Source organism: Ahaetulla prasina, chromosome 1 (assembly GCF_028640845.1).
Source record: "Ahaetulla prasina isolate Xishuangbanna chromosome 1, ASM2864084v1, whole genome shotgun sequence".
Taxonomy (NCBI): domain Eukaryota; kingdom Metazoa; phylum Chordata; class Lepidosauria; order Squamata; family Colubridae; genus Ahaetulla; species Ahaetulla prasina.
In genome coordinates, this window is record NC_080539.1 from 106973716 (window position 1) to 106993818 (window position 20103).

At 38.8% G+C, this 20103-nt stretch overlaps 1 protein-coding gene across 5 annotated transcripts in view; it reads right to left on the reverse strand.

The window, feature by feature from the left end:
• TMEM200A (transmembrane protein 200A) overlaps nt 1–14751 on the reverse strand; it is a 44023-nt gene extending 29272 nt beyond the window's left edge. Inside the window, exons 1-3 of one of the 5 annotated variants that reach the window (XM_058171934.1) lie at nt 13622–14751; nt 12785–13075; nt 10461–10550 (exon numbers count right to left, since the gene is read on the reverse strand). The gene's annotated coding sequence lies outside the window, so the exon portion shown is untranslated. Of the gene's footprint in view, nt 1–10460; nt 10551–12784; nt 13566–13608 lie in introns of those variants that run through there. The other 4 variants (XM_058171944.1, XM_058171912.1, XM_058171923.1 and 1 more) reach the window with 4 other exon arrangements.
• Nucleotides 14752–20103: the final 5352 nt, after the last annotated feature.

Here is a 20103-nt window from a genome sequence, read left to right on the forward strand (position 1 = left end):
ATAACTTCCTATTTTGCTCAGAGTTGGAAATTGCACATGATAAGACCATAACTGGATAACTTAAACAGATTCAGATTTCTTCTCAGCCATTAATAAGACATTAATGTGGCCAAGAGTAATATCAGTGAAAAAGACAGATTCTCATCATTTTCTCTGTTAATTCCTAGAATCTAATTAGCATAAAGAGAATTCATCAATGTACCTGTAGTAGCATCTCCCAATTGACTGAACACACAGAGGATTCTCAAAGAGTCTCAGAGATAGACCAGAGCCAAAACCTGCTTAGCTTCAGTTAATATATATTAAGATAAACTAGATAAGCTCTTTTACACATTGTGTACAACTCCTTAAAGGCTAACCATTAAATGTGCTCTAAGCAAATTGAGATGAATTCTTAAAAAATAGGCTGCTTGCTAATTCAGTTCTATTACTTATAGGGCTAGTATAAGCAAAATTCTGAACAAACAGTAGATTGTAGCAAAAATTACTCTTCTTGTATCTTGTTGTGCCTAGATTCTTGCATCCCAGATATGGTAGTATTAATTACAAGATCAAAGCCTAAATGAGAAAGTGGAAGATCAGTATTCGGGTCCAAGAATATATATCAATGCTCTTTTGTGGCTTTCACAAATGAAGCCAGATATATATGACCCAGGATAATGTTGCAGGATTCAATCTGGGACAGTCATCAGAACCAGAGGTTTAGCCTTCCGAGCATTGCTGGAGTCCATCCTTAGGGAACTTCTCTCTCACCAGAATGTGTCTTTGTTTTACCTCTAAGTGTAGTGGTTGTCCAACTGCTCAACTTATTGTAAAAGTTGTTCTGGCTATGCCATCTGCTCTATAAGATTTATTTCTCCAAAGAAATCCTTGAGAAATCATTTGCAGTTCCCTAGCTGCAGAAAAATAATTTATTCCCTCATTTCTGTGCACAATTCCTATTTTCCAAATTGAACAAATTCTGTGTGCTTCCGACATTTCTTTCCAATGAGGTCAAACATTAAGAAAAAATTCTGCTGCTGTCTAGAGTGACATTCCTTTGCACTTGCATAGCAGTCAAGTAATAATTGCTTTTATAAACTGACAAACAAGAAAAGGACATCCTTCTTCAGTACAAGACTTAAAAAAGCAGAGTTCGAAGATAAAAGGACAGACCGCCAAATAAACAAGAAAGTGCAAATCTGTTTTCAAAACAGGAGTAGTTCTACTTTAACAGAAAAATACCTTGAGTTTTCACAACAACATATACAGACAAGCCCTAGTTTGTCTAGGCACCACAGAGTGCCTTAAATCAATTTACCAGGAGACTTAAATCATGGGATCTTACATTAAGAGCAGGCTGAAAATGGTTTTTATGCAGCAGCTGCATCTGTGATAATACAGATGTTTTGTTGCCTAATTAAACTGCAAAGTTTATTCTCTTCTCAAACTCATAGAATCTTAAATCAAAACCAGTAGCAAGAGCAACCAGCTATCTTCAGGAATGTAGTGCTTTTTCATTTGTTCTGCACCCTCTAGTATACACTATTTGACATGATGGTTAATTTAGTCCAATGGCAGGAGTGACTTGGTACATACATCAAGTGTCCCAGCCTCAACCAGTCTGAAAAAAGCCAGTTTGGTATAGTGGTTAAGGTGCTGGTCTAAAAACCAAGAAGCTGTGATTTCAAGTCCCGCCTTAGGCACAAAAGCCAGCTGTGTGACTTTGGGCCAGTCACTCTTATTTATTTACCTCCCAGGGTTATTGTTGTGGGGGAAAAAAAGAGAGAAGGAAGAAGTATTATGTAAGTTTGCCACCTTGAGTTACTTAAAACAAAATAAAGGTGAAAATGCAACTTTAATAAATAAATAAACCGTAACTGTAATGCAGACTTGTTAAAAAATAGGCAAGATTTGCTGAGGTATAATATGATAGCTGAATTTGATTGGTATCTTCACCTAAATTTAACTGACCATGCTTTTCTGAATTAAACTAATTTAGTAGTGGTGGGAGGTAGGGGAGTATGACAGAGAACTGACTACAAGAACCAGGTCCAAACAGTATACAAGCAAGAAATGTGGTTGATGAACACATCTTAGTGTAGCATGAGAATAGAATAGAATCAAACAGAATAGAATAGTATTCTTTATTGGCCAAGTGTGATTGGACACACAAGGAATTTGTCTTCGGTGCATAAGCTCTCAGTGTACATAAAAAAGTACATTCATCAAGAATCATAACATACAACACTTAGTGATAGTTATAGGATAATAAACAAAGATCCGGGACTGGCCCTCCCAAAAGGAAGAGTGAACTTTCTGCTTTGCGGAGTGGCTCTTTTTGAGACTACTCAGTGGCACCTTCCTTGCCTGACTGCTGCAGAGTGCAATCTGATATGTCATATGGAAAATGAGGCAGCAGGTGGTTGATTGCTCAGCCAAGCAGGCACCCTGGAAAATTGTGGAAGCAGCTGGCATCTCTGTAGAGCTTCCCACTTTCTCATCTCCTTTAAAGCATAATCACCGGGTCCAAATACCTCGCTCTGAGGGCTCCTTCCTCAGAGTACAGTATTATTAGCAAGGTGGACACACAGGTAGTCTCACAGCGTAAGTTGTTTCCACAGACACTTGAGCTACAACCCTCTTTCCGAAAGCAGTGGGTGAGGGAGGTAAACATATGAACCAAGCATTGGATTACAATTTTTATTTTTAACTTTCTCTTCTGCTTATTACTAAGCATTTGGCACACAATGATTATTTTTAAAATAAAAGCGCCCTTCAGTACCTTGTTTCTCTTTTTAAACAGTACCTCATGTCAGTTCTCATTATTAGTTCATAGAAAGAGAGAATTTATAAACTGAAAGGAACTGAAATTATTAGTGCAAGTAGAATTTGTTATAAGAATAAATTTGAATAAACTTGAATTAAATTTCATATAGAAGTAAGATGTGTCACTGTATTTTACTTTTGTATGTTAATTTTCCCTCGCACACAAAAGGGAAAGCAGAATGAGGATTCATGTCTTCAGAGAACAACTAAGAATCTCTCATCTAATTAAAGTATGATATACATGATCAGAGCTTTTCCTGTAATTTAATCATGTCTCAGATGAATCAGGGATGTTCAGATGTGATGCTAAACCATGGTCTAGCACAACATTTAGAAACGGTGCCAGTCCAGTTCGTACCCACCTCTCCTCAATTTCACCATCCTAAAGAAATAGATGAAGGAATAAACCAGAATTCAATTTCAATTTCCAGCTTGCAATGGCAAATGAACTAACAGCTATTGTTTAAAATAAGTGATATTTTCTGAAATAAAGCTGGCTTCTATAACAATTCATTGGAATTTATTTTAAAATAAATAAATATTAAAACCCTGTCATAAACCAGAAAATAAGAAGAAATATAGTTTTACCAATCAAGGTTCAGACAAGCTTTAAAGCAAGTTAAGGGGCGTGCATAAGAGCACAAATGTGCCTACCGTTCCTGTCCTATTGTTTCTTCCCCTATATATATATATATGCTTATACTACCTTGTTTCTCCTCATATATATGTTTATATATTATATAATCTTTTGTGTTATGCTTCTGTATATTGTTATGACAAAATTAAATAAATAAAAATTAAATAAATAAATAAAAAATTAAGAAGTAAAGTTACAGTTCAAAGTTGATTTAAAATACTCTGGTTTGTTCTGTTAATTAGGGAGCCCCAATTTCTAATTCTTATACTAATACGTAACAGTAGCATTCACCTGACCACAGATTGGCTCAACAATCACAGTGTTTCAATTAACAATTGCCACAAAAAATGTCATAAAATTGGGTCTAGTCACATGGGTGCCTCGACTTATGACCAAAATGACTTACAACTAAAAATCTAGTTCCAACTGCAGTCATAAGTTGATCTCTATGTTTTGACAAGTGGTTATAAAATATCTCAGCTTAATAAAATGAAATATGTTCAGTTGAATATGGTCATTAACTCTTATTGGATTACACACTGAATACATGCTGAATAGGATTATAGGATTCACATTTTAAAAATGATTAGGAAGAAGTATTTTAGACTTTGCATGACACTTCAATAAAGCAACTCATCTCTTTACTAGCTTCCTCATTAAGCTTGAAAAAAGGACGAACTGATTTAATGGTAGAGAGTTGCTGTGCTTATATGTTGCCCAAAGCATTTCTTCCAAATCATTTTTGAATTATGAACAGCCTTAATATTATGGTTCTCAAACACCTGTGTATCTACAGTAGTGACTGGACAAAAAATATCAAGTTACTTTTAACTCAAGAAACAGGATTTGCATCAAGGTAATTTTATATTTTATGCTGCAACCAAGTTTGCCTCAAGTAAAGCAAATTAATATTATTACGAGAGGTCCTTGGTGGTCTCTGAGCTTGCTTGTTTTCTTGCAGATGTTCATTACCCAAACTAGGTAACATCATCAGTGCTAGTGAAGAGACAAATGTAATGGGAATTTGAAAATAAAATACCTCTTTTCCTACTGATATCCATATATCTGTGAGATACCTGCACAGCCGAGAGTGAGAAGGAGGAAGGGAGGGAGGGAGAGAGGGAGAGAGAGCGGGGGGGCAAGGAGAGAGAGGGAGACAGACAGAAACAGAAATAGAGAGATATATACACATAGTGTTGTGTGTATGTGTGTGTGTGTGTGTGTGCATTTGTTTATCCTCCTATGTCCACCTTCAGGTCCTGGTATTGTGCTTCATAAAGGAAGAGTAGGGATGTCCATGGGATGAGCAAAGAGTGCAGGTACTATACATCAAGAATACTTTCCCCCCTGTATTATTTTTTTACCTTAATTTTTTTACCCTGATTATATATGTGTGTGGTTTTTTCTGTCACATGTCTTTTTCTTGTGTTTTTAACTGTTGTAGCTGTCTAGTCTCATGAATTTGAGATGGATGATCATATAAATAAAAGAAAATAATAAAAAATAAAACACTCCCTGTAGGTTTCATCTTTCCAGTTAAAGCAAACAGGCACTTATATTGGGCAGAAGCAATTCTGGAGATGGATGCTCATTTTAATGACAACAGCAAAGGCATCATTTCATACAAGATTAAACCATTCCAGTGTTTTCTTTTTTAAAAAAATCAATGAATAGACAATATAAAATAATTGGCAAAATAATGGAGAATGGAACCCTCTGATCAGACGGGACTTAGTAACATGCTATCGAGGAAGAGCTGAAGAATTTTCAGTGTTTATGACATGGCTAGATTGAAATGACGTTTGAAAAGATTGGAATGGCTAGATTGAAAGCTCTGAAACATCTACTTCCCTGCCATGCAGGAAAATATAATCCAGTTCTACAAAGAAAGAATTACAGTGGAAACACGAAATGTAAAAATCATAAATAAGAGAAAGCTCAACTCAGCACAAGATAAAGTTAATCAGCTACATCTGCAAGTTGAAATTGACTGGAATTGGACATTGCTATTTTGCTATTCAAGAACCCAAAACAAAGAAAAAAATAATGCTGCTTTCATTGTCAGGAAGGATATATCAAAAACAGTACTTGGGTAAATGCAATCAATGACTGAATAATATCAATGTATAACAATTTACTTTACAGACAATCCTTTATTATACCGGCTACCCAAATTTATGTTCCAACTACTGATGCAGAATAAGTTGTTGAGCTTTACAATAAAATTCAATCTGAAACTGATAGAACATTAAGTGAAGACCTAAATCTTTTGAGAAGTGTAGTGCTAGGAAAGAAGTAAGGAAAGAGAAAAAGAAAACAATTACAGTTAGTCCTTGTCTTATTTATACTTAACTACAGCTCAAATTAACAATGGCTTTGGAAAGGGTGTTTTATGGCCTCTAAAGGACATCTGACCATCACAAAACATTGCACCACTTTCCACAGTTAGATTATTGTGATCTGGGTGTTTGGCAACCTGTTCGCTCTTACGATCAGTTGCCAAGTGTCCCATGATCATTTACAATCTTCCTTGCCAGCTTCTCAAAAACATTCCATGGATAGAAAATATAAAGTAATTGGCAATATAATGGTAGAGGATGGACCCCTCAGATTAGATGGAATTTAATAATATGCTATTGGGGAAGAGCTGAGGAACTTTCAGGGTGCGTATGATATGGCTAGATTGAAATGATAATACTTTCTGCTTGGATTTCAGCAATTGAATTTTTAAGCTGCCCCTGTGGGAGTCAGAATGCTGCCCTAGATAGGCCTTTGCTCTGCTCCAACTTGGTGCAGCCAACTTGCCATGATCAACTCACGGTGGGAAAATTCAACAATTCAATTTAAGTATTTAAAATAATTTTTAAAATATTTTAATTTTTGTCATTCACATCTCATTTATGTCCCTCCTTTTGAATGTTTTCTTTAATGATTCTATTCCACCATTTCTTTGATATTAGTGTTAACTCTTATCCTGCAGTGAGTTGTCTATGGCCATGGCAAGCTGGCAGCAGAAAGTTGGTCATGGTGAGTAAGCCATGCCAAGTTGTCCTAGACCCGCACCAGACCGCCTCCATTTTGCTGCCTTTGCACTCCCTTTGCCACTTTTTTTTGGACAGTTTCTGTGATGAATTTACCTGTGTCTAAAGCAGCTTCTTTAGCCACATGTCTCGGAAACGTTTGCCAGAGATGTCGGGTCCAAAAATGAAGCAAAGGAGAGCTGAATATCCGGCTTGGGGTATCAGTGAGTGAAGAGAAACGTGTGTGTGATCTCCACCGTCTAGGCTCTCCCTCATCTCTCCAAATGCACCCCGTGCTCCTAACCTGGGGCTATCCGTTTAATGCCCACAACTGGGAGTGCTTGTGAGTCATTGGTCACATGATTTCTCACTTAACTAAAGCTTTACTCAATGACCGAGATTCTGTTCCAATTGTAGTCATAAATCAAAGACTACCTGGTAATGCAAGGTGGATAAGACTTAATTACAGTAATGCTGGAAGACTTGAAGGGCTAGGTCAGCACTAGATCAGCCTGGTGAAAATCCTTCTATTTGTCTTGAAGAACCAACATCAACTTGATGGTACATAATTAATCATTTAATTCTACTCTGAGTCTTTACAGTCATATGACATCAAAAACTACTGCATGTAGTCATGGATAAGCCCATTCACAGATAAGCTAACCCTCACATTTTTAACCAACACACCAGGAAAAATATGCCACCTAATAAGCCCGACCCTCAAAATTTTCTTATGTTTCTTCAATATATTCTGAAGGACTTCTTTTGTTTTCCTATTTTGTATCAATACATGTTGTTTTCCAGAACAGATTGTGATTTAAATTTGAACAATTGACTTATCTACAGGAGGCACATTTTAATGGTATTTTGGTTAAAAATTTGGGGACTGGCTTATTGGCAAGCATATACTTTAGAAATGTATACCAGATTCACCATTCAGCCCATCTATTCAGCCCATCTATTCATGATTCAGTCCATCTGCAGATAAGCCGAACTCAAATTTTTGGGTTTATATTAGATCCTAAAATTCTTGGCATATCCATGATTTGAAAAGATAATGTTGCCCATAACAACTTAAACAAGAAGTTGACAAAGGCTAAGGAGAAGAAGTCATGGCAACGCTTGGCTACTGTATACGATGTTCACATTGCAACAGAATTATTCTAATGATATTAGAACATGGCTGTTGCTTATGATAAAGTTCTTATGATAAGATGCTTATGATAAGGTTCTCTATTAATATTATACTTGTCTCTAACTATTCCATTGATTACTGTGGGAGTTGTTCCCATGAATTGCTCCCGGGTAAAGATTGCAACTCTTATGGAGCAATCCAACCATATAATTAGTAATGGGATTCAAGTGGAGTTATATGGATTTCTTTATCCAAGCATGGTAGGGCCACCATCCTTTTTAGGAATTGATTAACTAATGCAAAGATTAATTAACTGTCAGTTTTCATTACTCAGATAATTTCTTAATTAATTCTTCAAAGTTGCCACAAGTTTAATTAAAATGTTTTGATTGTAGGAAACATATTGAAAAATTAGCATACTCGTCATCATATGATATTAACTGTTAAAGTTAATTGTGATACAAAACAGAACATTGTTAAAGGAATGTGCTCAAGTTCCCATCTCTTCTGCATACATTTTAACTATGAAATAAAAGGATTCCTTTAAAATGGCCTTTCAAAACTTTTGAGTATTAACAGAATATTCACTCAGCTATCTTTTGAATAATGCAACATATGCTTTGCAATAGTTTCTTATGAGACCCTGACCATTTTTCAGAAAATTATAATGATGTAGTTTTGTCAATTATTTCCAGGTTTTTATGGAGAAAAAAGACTTCTGACTTGATTGTGAAGCGGTACTTGGGAATGGTTCTACAATTAAGGTGTCTTTCCATCACAATTATATGATTCACTCTTTATGTAAAAGCTGAAGTACATCTTTCCTTTTACACAGGAAATAATATAAACCGTAAATACTATGCTTGCTACGTATCATGGCAATATTAAAACAGTGATGAGTTACAATCACATACAAAAACAACTATCTGACAAAGCTGTATTGTATTATATAAGCTATTTGGACCAGTGGGTCCCTTTTAAAGACCCTGTAGTTAAATAACACAAAAAGAAGTACAAAACTGTTCTGTAAATAGCATGTCATTTTTTATTCTATGATAAGAGATACTTTTGACTTAATAGAAGTTGAACATTTTGTCTTCATATGTATATATTTCATGTTTCTTTTTGTATCTTTTAACTACAACACTTTGAAAAAGAAACATTTCCAAAATGTGCTGGTTAATACAATAAAACTTCCTTCTGTTCTGTGCCTTACTACACCACAACTTAGTGCATCCTAATCTACAAAATGTAACAATGCCCATTATTTATATATAAGAAACTAAGTGCTATAAATGTATTCATGAGATAAGAGCACTGTGAGTTACATTGGGCCAAGATAAGAGTGATTGGTCCAGAATCATCCAGTAAGTTTCCATATTTTAAGGTAGACAAGAACCTAGTTTTCCACAGTAATACTGTGGAAACTGTACAAGTCTACCATACTGCTTATTAAATGGATTTTGCTCCTAGTTTTGTTTCCTTTAGTCTGTCATTTAAAAGTATTTTAAATTAAAACCAGTGACTTCATAATATACTTGAAATTGCTACTTATAATTCTATAAGTGTTTCCTGATGAAAAATTCTAGAGGAAAATACTGAGCACCAGTTACCAGTTACTTAATTCAATGTCTTAGACCAGTTATGAAAACCTTTTCAGCACCAAGTGCTGAAACTGGAACGTGCATGTGTGCATGCGCTGGAGCACCGGAAACCGAAAGACCAGCTGGCCAGTTCACATGCGCGCGCCGGAAACCCAAAGACCAGATGGCCGGTGCGCATGCAGTGACCTTCGGGCTTCTGGTTCTCTGGCACATGCCAGCTGGCAGGCAAGCAGGCATGCTCCGGAAACCAGAAAAACAGCTGGCGACAGCGCGTGTGCCCACAGAGAGGGCTCTGCGTGCCACCTCTGGCACAGGAGCCATAGGTTCGCCATCACAATCTTAGACCATACCTGACCATCTAAAGACAGGTTAAAGTATCCAATCTGAGTTGGTCACTGGAACCAGAGGTTTAGACTACCAAGCTTTCAGACTCATGCTGAAGCACATTCTCAGGGAACTTCTCCCTTTCCAGGCTGACATTCTAGAGAGAGACAAGTTACCTGAGGATGGGCACCAGTACAAGTCCAAAAACTCAGAAGACTAAAGCTCTGGTCTCAGTGACCGACTCAGATGGATCCTGCAACATTATCCTGGGACATGTATATTAGTCTTCATTCAACAGGTTAAAGGCTATAAAGTAACATTGTGAGGTGACATAGTCTAAAAACATGCTGTGCTTCCACATTTCGGGATACAAAACTATAGCATCATCAGAAGTCAAGGTAACATGCTAAACCAAATTCAGATAGAAATGCTGGGAGTCAGCATCATAAATTTAATAAATTATTATTATTGCAATGTTGATGATAATAATAAGCATGTATTATTATTATCATAACCTTCATTGGCTTAACAATCCTGGTTACAAACAAATTTTTAACGTTGTCTTCATAAAACTCCTCACACTGAATTATGTTCTTTTATATGTATTTACTTCTATCAAGAATTTAAGATAAGAAAGGAGGATGAGACACTTTTGCCAAAGTAGATACGGCATTCAACCATATGCAGAAAAAAATAGTACTAATTTACTGGTTTCTATGTTGGTGCAGACTTATTTTAATTCCTGATGGTTCCACATTGAAACATGCAATACATATATACTACTAACTGAGCTTGTATTCTTCTATGTGTCAATCAGTATCTATAATGGAAAAAGTTCTTTCATAAGAATATCCTTTTTTCTCTTCCAATGCACATGTAACAAGAATCATAGATTAGTATGCATATCGATGCAAGGCACTGTTCATACTTACAGAGTCCAACATTTTTCCAACAAGAGATTCATATCCACATCAGAAAAAGTTACTCATGAAGTATCCGATTCCTAATGTCAGCTCTTTCATCTTAGTTCAAACAAAGAGAAAAAGTGACGAGATGACAAAAGAGAATACATCAGTGAGGCAGTGAGAAGAACTATATAGACATCTCAGTTTTAAAATTTATAAACCATTGCCTTCTGCGTGGTCCGTTAGAGCTAGTGGACATCAGAACAAATAGACTAATAAAGGGTGAAAAATAGAATTGCATGTACAAAGAAAAGGCTCACTTAGGGGAACTGTTGATGTAAATCAGCAATATGCAAGGATGTTTTTATCCATGTAATTTAAACTGACTTTTTAAGATCTAGAACTGCATTCTTATTTCAGATACATTCCAGAATTAAGAAACCTGTTTATGGAAATGATGAACTGTTTACGTGACCCACACTTTCCATAACTGAAAGCGTAATTTAATTAATGCTAATCTTATCATATTTTTCCATCAGGATTGCACAAATAATCCAACCATGAAAAACAAGTAATATATAGTTCAGTGTCAGATACCAAAATGTAATGATTTCTTCTCCAAATTTCTGCATATCTACATTTTATTTTTTTCTATATTTTTTCTTTATTTTTTTCTTCTGCTTTTTATTCAGAACAAAAAACTAATTGCTACTCGTGTATTAAATTACCCAAATTGCCTCTTAATTATACTCTTACAGGTATTTTGTTGGAAAAGAAGAGTAGCAATATAGACATTAAAATGCTTTTATTTAGGAATAAAATAAAGAAGTATTGTGAAATTATTCAGCTATTCATGCTTCTATTTAATTACAATGTAGTTTTTTTCTTTTTTCTTTTTAAGTAGAGCTTCTTCAATTATCAAAGTGGAAACACTTCTATTATTCAATACATTTTATATGCTGTCTGCCAAAGCTGGAATATGAGAGCATGTTCCAGTTTCAACGTACAAAATAACATATCAAGTAATAAAATTTTAAGAATCTTCAAAAAATTCCAAGCTACTTGAAGGTTTTTTTTATACAGAATGGAATCCTACAACATTGGCTATGGCCATAAATAGTAAAATAATTGGGATTTCAATAGCCCTAAGGAGGCAATGGAAAACCACTTCTGAAAAACCTTGCCAAGGAAACTGCAGGAACTTGTTCAGGCAATCTTAAAAGAATTGGATAGGATTTAACAGGGGGAAAAAACTGTGCAACATTCAAGCTATTATGACTAAAACACATGTCTTGAGTACTATATTTGAGTTGAGATTTTTTTTTTAAAAAAACTAGTATTACAGAAAGACCAGCACTAAATAGTAAGGATAAGATCCTGACATTTCCATAATTAGGCCCAGAATAGCTGACGTCTTCAATTTATTCAGAATTTTACCATCCAAGGTTTCATATTTAGTTTTCCAGGGACTTCAATTTGCAAAGACATATGTCTTTCTCAGTACTCTCTAACTGAGTATGGATCCCTTTGGAAACATTGGATACAACTTCCATCTTCTTTAGCCATAGAAGTACCTACAACCACAATTGGGACTAGAACTTCTGGCTCTAAGGGATTTAATTCTTAAACGAGTCCTCATACAGCCATGACCAATTTTATGACTTTTCTGCCACAGCTGTTAAGCCAATCGCATGGTTGTTAAGTGAATCCAGCTTCTCCCATTGCCTTTCCTTATCTGAAGCTTATTGAGAAGGTTGCAGATGACAATCACATACCCCAAGAACACCGCAATCATAATAAATCCTGGATGCCAAGTACCCGAATTTGGATCATGTGATTGCAGGGATCCTGAGATGGCTGTAAGTGTGAGGAGCGGTCGTAAGTCCCCAGTGTCCGCACCTCAGACTGCTAAGACAGTCTGTTATTAACAAACCTGCTTGCAATTACTGCAGGTTCTAGTCCCACCAGGCCCAAGGTTGACTCAGCCTTCCCTCCTTTATAAGGTAGGTAAAATGAGGACCCAGATTGTTGGGGGCAATAAGTTGACTTTGTATATAATATACAAATGGATGAAGACTATTGCTAACATAGTGTAAGCCGCCCTAAGTCTTCGGAGAAGGGCGGGATATAAATGCAAAAAAAACAACAACCAACAACTCTGAATGGTTGCTAAATGAATGGTCATAAGTCAAGGACTACCTGTCTTGGTGGATGACAGAAGTTCAGATTAACATATGTAGGAGGTACTATATTTTAGAAAACTGTTCTACAACTTGTTAAATCACACAAATCAGACAATTCTGTCACCTCCCCCAAATACTACACTTAAGAAACTTGTTTGATATGCTCACCTTTACTCCCACAGAACAACTGAGCAGAAATGTATTCAAACTTACGGTCCATTTAAACTCTTAGCGGGTCATCTGAGCATGAACAATCTGTTTCACAACCGGGCTGGTTTAAAAATCCGCCGAGACCAACAACCCCTAGTGCCATTTAGGACGAACTGAAACACCTCACCGCCTCTTGTCAACCAAGTACGGCGGTGTTCTTAATCCGATCGTCTTCGGCTATTGAGAAAGCCGGAGCCGAACAAACTGTTGGTTGTGTGCATATGCGCACAAATCACCCCAGCGTCAAAGCTAAACGTAAAGAGCAAAATGCCTTTGTAAACGCCCAGAGAGAAAGAAAGAGAAACGTTGAAACTATCCAAAAGGAGCCATCCCAGCGCCTCTTCTCATTTCCGTGCCTTTAAGCGGCTTGGCTAAGAATGGACCCTTGAAGGGAGGAATTCGCGAACGTTGCCAGTCAAACAAAAGAGGGTGTAGCAACTGCAGAAGACGGGCGGACCCGAAAGGAGACCAAGCGGTTCCCCCCGTAAAGGCGGGAGCGCCCTGTTTTATTTTGAGGAACGCAGCCTTCGAACCTTCAAGCCCCGCCCCTGCCTCTCCCGCGAACCTTTCGGCTCTTCCCCGGACACGGATCCGTGGAAGAACAAAGAGTTTAATTCCTCCACGCCGCGGGAATCCCTAGGACGCCGCGGCGGCGCCTGCTCTACTTCTCTCTCTCTCTCCCGAGGCACGGGCATTTAATTCCTCAGCCAGAAAGACAAGAGGACCGGAGGGAGATGCGTTCTTCGTCCGCCCACCGCCCCCCCCCTCCCCACCAGTCTCACCTGGCATTTTTACCTGGCGGGAGACCTCCGCTGCTTCTGCCCTTTGAAGGGGGTAGGTAGGGATGGCTCTTCGAAGGCTCCTCTTCCCCCCCTCGGCTTCACGCAAGCGACGGCTCGGAGGCAGCCAGACCCGCAGCGCTTCTCTCGCTTCCTCCCTTCCCCTTCCCCCTCCTCATCCTCGGAATTGCTCAGGCGGGAAGCGAAGGGAAGGGGAAGGAAAGCAAGAAAAGGCGCGCGTGGCGCGAGAGGGGGCCGAAACGGCCCCGTCAGGTTCGGCCAGAGCCGACGAACCGGAGCGCTTGTTCCGGACTTCCTTTTGAAAGTCCTGCCAAGCCGGGCGCCCTGGCTCCTCTCTCACCTCAGCCTGGCCAGATGTGGCGGTCGCCTGCTCCGCGGTGGGAGAGGCAGAGGTGGCCTTGGTGGGAGTCTCTCTCTCTCTCTCTCTCTCTCTTTCCGAGGGGCGGGGCCAGCCGGTCCCTCCTCGGTGGCGGCGGGCGATGGGAGGCGTCACTCAAAGGAGCGGCGAGAAGGAGCTAGGAGACTGAAGCGGTTCCGAAAGTTTTCGGCGCTCCGGTTGACCGAGGGGAAGCGCGGGCTGACTTGCGCCGCTCCCGCACTCTGACCGCGGGAGAACCTTTTCCCCCCCAGTCGTGAGGCAGTCGGGACGCCGGGAGCAGCCCAGGTGTGCAACAACCGAACCTCTCCGTCTCTGGCTGAAGGAGCCATACTGTCACCTGTGCGTTTAGGCGGGTATCTGAACTACTACGCCGAAAAAAGAATTTGTCTCCAAACAGTAAACTTTACCTGCTGCCTACGCACACTTGTGTTTGTGTGTGTGTGATACGTTGTTGGCAGCAACACAGAACTTCCGATTGGTACACACGAACTTTTCTTTTGGTGTCGTGCTCATTATTGCGGATTAACGCCTACAGTCGATAGCGAATGCTTAACCCGAACCTCGCTTTTCCTCTCCAGCATATTTGTGTGTGTGTGTATGTGTGTGTGATTTACCTGTTGGAGAGGAGTGTATGGCGATGTGTGTAGGAGACGCTTGATCTCCGTTACTCGAATGGGAGATGCGTCAGAGTCAGGTTTAAGCTCTGTATCTTTAAGGTAGCCCCAGGGAGGGGAGAGCAAAGTAGGAGAACCTAGTTAGTAATTTGAGAAGGGGAGGAAGTAGGAAGAGAAAAAGCAGGTCAGCTCCTCCTGGGGCAAAATATATTTACAATGGTGGCAGCTGGTACTTCTAGAAAAACAAAATGACACCTAAGTGGAAGGAAGGAAATTCCATTTTGAAAACTTGGTTTTGACACACTGCTTCATAGTGTGGTCTTTTTGCCCTATCCTGGGACTCAAACTAGAACTAGAATTAGTGATAGCTTAACTCAGGGGTAGTCAACCTTTTTATACCTACCGCCCACTTCTGTATCTCTGTTAGTAGTAAAATTTTCTAACCGCCCACCAGTTCCATAGTGATGCGCCCTGTATCGTCATCTGCGCATGCCTCTCGCGCATCGTGGATTGGGTTTGGGGGGGGGCGCCGGCTACCACCTCTGCTTGTCTGTTACAGCTGGGTGGTGTGGGGGAGATGCGCGAGCTATTCTGGGACGAGGCTCTTTTGTTTGTGGTCGCACTATAGCTCCATTTATTTTCACTTACATAACGTGAACTGAACTTATGTGCGGACGATACAAATCGTATATTTTTACAGAAATTTAAATTGTCATGGGGAATTTTATGAAAACTTAATGGAAATGTTTTTAAATAATACTATGAAAATTTTTTAAGAAGTCAATTAAATTTAAAAAAAGGGAAGTGCTTCAGTATTGGACAAAACCCCTACAGCTCACCATGAAAGCTGGAACACCCATTAGTGGGCGGTAGGGACCAGGCTTACTACCACTGGCTTAACTGCTAACCAACTGAATGCAGTAGGTCTGTACTAGGATGGTTTCACATTCCCTCAACAAGGCATTTGATGACACAGAGATGATAAGCAGAGTGTTTCATAACGAAGAACTTCACCTCAGCCATTCCAGTAATGGGGAAAAGCTTAAGACTCACGTAAGAGTCTTCTAGCATAGTATTCTAATATTTGGGGGGCTGCCACAAAGAGGAGGGGAGTCCACCTATTCTCCAGGGCGCCTGAAGGCAGGACGGGAAACAGTGGATGGAGGCTGATTGGGAGAGAGGCAATCTGGAATTGAGAAATTTCCTGACAATGAGAACAATTAACCAATGGAACAGTTTGCCTCCAGAAGTTGTGGGTGCTCCATCATTGGAAGTTTTTCAAGAAGAGATTGGACACCCATTTCTCTGAAATGGTATGGGGTTTTCTGTCTGAGCAGGAGGTTGGACTAGAAGACCTTCAATGTCCCTTTCAACTCTTTTATTCTGATAGCCAGCTCTTAAGTGGAGAGACAGAACAAATTTCTCCAAGCTTGGGAACTGTTGGAAGAGATTCCAAATGAAGGAATGTGGCCACTTCACTTTCAAGAGACAGAAGGAGATTATTTTCTGAACTAGCTTTGAAAGGAAGCTTAGTACAGATAGTCCTCAACTTACAACATTTCACTTAGTGACCATTCGCTGTTACAACAGCACTGAAAAAAGTGACCTTTGACCACTTTTCATACTTACAACCTTTCCAGCATCCCGATGATCATGTGTGATCAAAATTCAGAAGCTTGGCAACTGGTTCATATTTATGACCATTGCTGTGTCCCAAGTCCATGTAATCACCTTTTGCAACTTTCTGATAAGCAAAGTCAATGGGGAAGCCAGATTCACTTAACAACCGGGTTATTAACTTATCAGCTGCAGTGATTCACTTAATAACTGAGACAAGCAAGATTGTAACATGGGGCAAAATTCACTTAACAGAAAAATTGGGCTCAATTGTTGGCATAAATCGAGGACTACCTGTATTATATTTTCGTGGAAGTAAAACATTCCTTCAAAGCTCTGTGCAATCTTTTCACAAAATCACTGCTACTGGTTGCTCTCCAAGTAGTGTGAGTGTGTGTGTTGAAGATCGGAATTTGATCAGTCAGGGGGGAAAAGCATCAAAAGAATAAGATCTGCATTGCTCATCTCTCAGCCAAAAACTTTTAATACCACGACATCTAGAGTCTTCCTGGAATGTGAGCGGCCATTTACGAGAGAATAACCAATCAAAAGAGCTGTTAAAACTAAGGAATCAATTCCAGTTAGGCTTGTTATGAAAGAAGAAACACTGCCTGGACAATTTCATGTCAATGGGAATCTTTCCAAACTATTTGAGTCATATACATAAAATCTTCTAGAATAAGCATTGGCCAATGAAACAAAACAAAACAAAAGTTCCTGGAAAAGGACTGAAGGGTAAATTGAGGGAGAGCAATCTGCCTTCCTTATTCCAAATCTGACTCTAAGATTTAGTGAATTTGGAGGAAGGAGGAATCCTAAACTGAGGAACCTCAGGGTCATAAATTCTTATTTCACATAGGCAGATCTCCAGCAAATGACAGAAGATACATTTTTAAAAACTCTTATTTTAAATACTGTGAGGGGAATAGGATTTATCTATAATTCTAGTTCAGAAATATATGCCTTTTTATAGACGTTGACATAAAAATACTTTATGATTTGGGAAATAAGTTTGTGTTATGTCAAGTTATCTGAAATATGGAAAGAATAACAAGATTGAAATATGTCCGTGTAATGTTGAATCAGAGACCAAAAATGTGTAACTAACTTATCAATATATGAAGAATGTTGACTTTATTAAGCATGAAGTATAGCAATAAAGATTGAGGGGAGACAGTTTTATTCCCAAGTTACAATCATGGATTGATGTTATGTATTTGCTCTCTGCTTTTCAACTGGTTTGGTATGTAGGTAATGGAAAGTCTGGCCAAATAATATTCTCAAAGTTTAATGCAAAGTTAAAAACCTATCTGATTTCTCTAAGCATTGTAATTTACTTTCTTTATATTTTCCTTTTTTTATTGTATTTTCTTTCCTTTATTTCTATATAACAAAACTTTTTTAAGACCACAGGAAGATCCATTCCAAGAAATTTGAAGGTACACATAAAGTACTATGTAGATTTTTGAGACCCTATTTTTGAGACCCTATGGAGGTCTCAAAAAAACCTCTATGGAGTTTTTTGAATATACATTGTAATTCATGAATTTCTTAGGCTTCTGCATCTGAATGTTGGAAGAAATGTCCATCTGGGTTCAGTTCCAAGTGGGGATAAAGACACTGGAAACATGGAGGCTGCTTGGAAAGATGGTTTAATGGTGATCAGGATCACATGGCTTGAGTTCCTGAACAGAAAAAGGGGTGAGGTGCTGTGCACGCTCTGGCTTTATGGTCTCTCTAAGCTTTGAACTTCCTGGGGCACAGGAAGAATATCCTGATTGGTTGTCAGACTCCCAGGGGATGGAGGTCTTAGCTAGCCTTGCTGGCTGATGTAATCTTCCCAGGTGTCATGTGGTGAGTTTATGTTGCTAGATAGGTCCTATTGTGTTGCAGATGATGGATCATTGACAAAGGTGGGGGGAATGAGTGAGCTTGGCCCATTGACAAAGGTGTGGGGGGAGGCAGGAAGCTGCTTTGTCCTTAAAACATGTTTCTCCATGTCTGATCCAGGGAAATATATTTTGCCTTTTTAATATTTTCTAAAATATTTCATTCTTCTAAGAGAGGGGTGGGTGCTAACTTCCTACAGAATCTTCAGGTGTCTATAATTTTAGTATGGCTTAGAAAGGTCTCAGTGTAGGACTGACAAGGATAATTGATAAATGGATTCCTGAGAGCTTACTACATTTTTTTGCAAAACAAAAACAAAAAAAATCTACCCCCCACAAACTACCAAAAAAAGAAAGTAAAAAGACAAAAGTACAGAAAGAATAAAGACAAAGAAATAGAAAGAACAAGCTTCTATTCCTTTGCAGAAAATTTAAATAAAATTACAAAATTATCTCTTACTCTATGATTACAAAAGAAATTATCCGGTATTTTTCTAATCATAAAAAACAGAATTCATAAGTACATTTCTTTCCATTTTAAGCAAAAAAATCTCTTAAGGGATTTCCAGTCAGCTACAAATGTAGATACAGGTAATCCTCAACTTATGACCACAATTGAGCCCAAAATTTATGCTGCTAAGTGAGACTTTAGTTAAGTGAGTTTTGCCCCATTTTACAACTTTTCTTGCGACAGTTGTTAAGTGAATCATTGCAGTTGATAAATTAGTAACCCCGTTGTTAAGTGAATCTGGCTTCCCCATTGACTTTACTTGTCAGGTTGCATGATCCTGGGATGCACCAAAGGACAAAATTATGAACCAGTTGCCAAGCACCTGAATTTTGATCACATGACCATGGGGATGCTGTAAAGGTCATAACTATGAAAAATGGTCATAATCAGTGGTGGGATTCAGCCAGTTCGCGCCACTTCGGGAGAACCGGTTGTTAACTTTCTGAGCAGTTTGACAAACTGGTTGTTAGAAGAAATCATTAGGGCAGAGAACCGGTTGTTAAATTTTTGAATCCCACCACTGGTCATAATCCACATTTTTCAGAGCCATTGTAACTTTGAACGGTCACCAAACAAACTGTTGTAAGTCAAGGAATACCTGTATTGTTTTCTTTCTAAGCAAAGAAGTTAGTTTGGCCATCTCTGTAAGTTCCATCATCTTTTCCAGCCATTGAGTGTTATTGAACCTTTCTACCTTTCCCTTTAAGTGAGCCTGGAATTACAGTCACAACAGTTGTTAAGTGTGTCATCACATGACTGACCTGATTTTATCAAAAAAAAATTGTGATGTGTAGGAATTTAGCACCCACCCCCCTCCTAGAAGAATGAAATATTTTAGAAAATATTTAAAAAGGCAGAATATATTTCCTTGGATGAGAAATGGAGAAACATGTTTTAAAGACAAAGCAGCTCCCTGCAACTTCCTGCCATCCCCCACCTTTGTCAATGGGCCATTAAAGCCTCAACCAAGCTCACTCATTTCCCTCCACTTTTGTCAATGGGTCAGAGGTAGAAACTCATTGTCCCCACCTTTGTCAATGGGCCATCATCTGCAACATAATAGAACCCATCTAGCAACAGAAACTCACCACATGGCAAGGCTCAGGCAAGCTTGAGGGACAACCTACAATGTTAACTAAGACCCCTAGACTACCTGGGAGTTTGACAACCAATCAGGATACTCTTCCTGTGCCCTAGAAAGTTCAAAGCTCAGAAAAAGCATAAAGCTAGGGAGCGCACAGGATCTCAGCCCTTTTTCTGTTCAGGATCTCAAGCCATGTGATCCTGACCACCATTAAACCATCTTTCCAAGCAGTCTCCATGTTTCCAGTGTCTTTGTCCCCACTTGGAACTGAACCCAGATGGATATTTCTTCCAACAGATGATTGAGCCAATGTAGTTATTAAGTAAATCTGTGGTTGTTAAGCAAGTACTGGTCACAAAATGAACCCACTGTTTGCAATGGGT